Source organism: Procambarus clarkii, chromosome 74 (genome assembly GCF_040958095.1).
Source record: "Procambarus clarkii isolate CNS0578487 chromosome 74, FALCON_Pclarkii_2.0, whole genome shotgun sequence".
NCBI lineage: Eukaryota > Metazoa > Arthropoda > Malacostraca > Decapoda > Cambaridae > Procambarus > Procambarus clarkii.
The window spans coordinates 9900631-9903208 of NC_091223.1; positions in this window are offsets into that span (position 1 = coordinate 9900631).

The following is a 2578-nucleotide window of genomic DNA, read 5'->3' on the forward strand; positions in this document are numbered from 1 at the left end:
GGGTATGCGTATAGAAATGTCAAGACCCACAAGCCTGGAAACCCACTTCGGCCAATCATCAGCCAGATACACACACCCACGTACAGACTGGCTAAGCAACTCAATGGCTTGCTGACTCCTTATGTACCTTGTGCTTTCAGCCTGAAGACTCCAAAAGAATTTGTTGATTTAATGTGGGGAACACGGGCAACATGGATAAGAGCCTCGTTGGACGTAAAATCACTGTTTACCAACGTAACTGTGGATGAAACAATCGGGATGATAGCGGACAGAGTGTATCGTGATCCGGCTTCTCTTGACATACCATAAAAGAGATTAAGGAAACTACTCCAAGCTTGTACTAAAGAGGCACCCTTCTTGAGCCCAGATGGGCACACGTTTAAGCAAGTAGACAGGGTCACCATGGGTTCTCCCCTAGGTGTCCTGTTTGCGAACTTCTACATGAACACTATCGAGCAGATGGTCTTAGTTGACATGGACTTGAAATATGCCATATACTGCAGGTATGTTGATGACATTTTTACACAGGTACCTGATGTCAGACGTCTGCAGAAGCTGAAGGAGGCATTTGAGCAGAATTCTGTGTTGAGTTTCACTTTCGAGATGGAGAAGGATGGGAAGCTGCTCTTTCTAGATATAACAGTCACGGAAAAGAGCGGAGGCTTCCACACTGCAGTCTACGCTAAGGACACAAACATTATAATGTGTCTCAATGACAATTGTAACTACCCAGACAGGTACAAGAGGAGTGTTGTCAACGCTTATGTCGACCCTGCTCTCAGCCACAGCTCAGGAAGGAAGGAAGTCGATGAAGAACTCTGCAGGGTAAGGTAGGTCCTAGTCAACAATGGCTTCTCTAATGGTTTTGTTGAAGACATCATAAAAAGAAAGGTAAAATGCCATGCAACTTCTGAAGAGTCAACTAACACAACACATGTACCTACTATTAGACTATTTTACAGGAACTTCTTTTCGACAGCTCATAAAACGGTGGAAAGAGTCCTGAAAGATATTGTTGATAGGAAAGTTATCCTTACAGACAAAAATCAGAAAATACAATTGACGATTTACTATAAAACCAAAATACAGCCAACCTAGTCATGAAAAACTCTCCAGACACAAAGCAGAACGCCTTGAAGGAAACCAACGTCGTCTATGCCTTCAAATGCTCATTTGGGGACTGTAAGCCCCAAAGAACTCAGTGTATAGGCAAGACAACAACATCTCTTTCCAGCCGATTAACAATGCATAAACAACAGGGCTCCATAAAGGAACATATAATCACCTCTCACAACCAGACCATCACAAAAGAAATCTTAACATATATATATATATATATATATATATATATATATATATATATATATATATATATATATATATATATATATATATATATATATATATATATATATATATATATATATATATATTATTATTAAATATGACCGAAAAAGTAAGATTAATAGTTCTAACACGATTTTTCTCGATCTTTCGTACGTTTCTTTTCACTGTTGGTGGTAATTCAAAAATCAATTCTCCAAAATTCATTTTTATTTCTAGTCTGACGCGACACTTGAGGGCGTTTCGTAAAACTTATTACATTTTCAAAGACTTTAGTTTACACATACACAACTGAATAGAACTTACACATCTTCGATTTGTTTATATCTACATTTGAGTGAGGTGGATGGGGTGAGGTGGTATTAATAGGGTATTAAATTCCTAAACACAAGACAGAACACAAAACAATGGGTATTGAATGGAAGTGATTGTAGAAAGCCTATTGGTCCATATTTCTTGATGCTTCTATATTGGAGCGGAGTCTTGAGGTGGGTAGAATATAGTTGTGCATTAATTGGCTGTTGATTGCTGGTGTTGACTTCTTGATGTGTAGTGCCTCGCAGCTGTCAAGCCGCCTGCTATCGCTGTATCTATCGATGATTTCTGTGTTGTTTACTAGGATTTCTCTGGCGATGGTTTGGTTGTGGGAAGAGATTATATGTTCCTTAATGGAGCCCTGTTGCATATGCATCGTTAAACGCCTAGAAAGAGATGTTGTTGTCTTGCCTATATACTGGGTTTTTTGGGGCTTACAGTCCCCAAGAGGGCATTTGAAGGAATAGACGACGTTGGTCTCTTTTAAAGCGTTCTGCTTTGTGTCTGGAGAGTTTCTCATGAGTAGGCTGGCCGTTTTTCTGGTTTTATAGTAAATCGTCAGTTGTACCCTCTGATTTTTGTCTGTAGGGATAACGTTTCTATTAACAATATCTTTCAGGACCCGGTCGGTCGACACGGTTATGTCGACCGTGCTCTCAGCCACAGCTCAGAATGGAAGCAAGTCGACGAAGAACTCTGTAGGGTAAGGCAGGTCCTAGTCAATAACGGCTTCTCCAATGGTTTCGTCGAAGACATCATAAGAAGGAAAGTGAAACGCCATGCAACCTCTGAAGAGACAACTAACACAACACCTATACCCCCCTATTAGACTATTTTACAGGAACTTTTTTTCCACAGCTCATAAAATGGAGGAAAGGGTCCTGAAAGATATTGTTAATAGGAACGTTATCCCTACAGA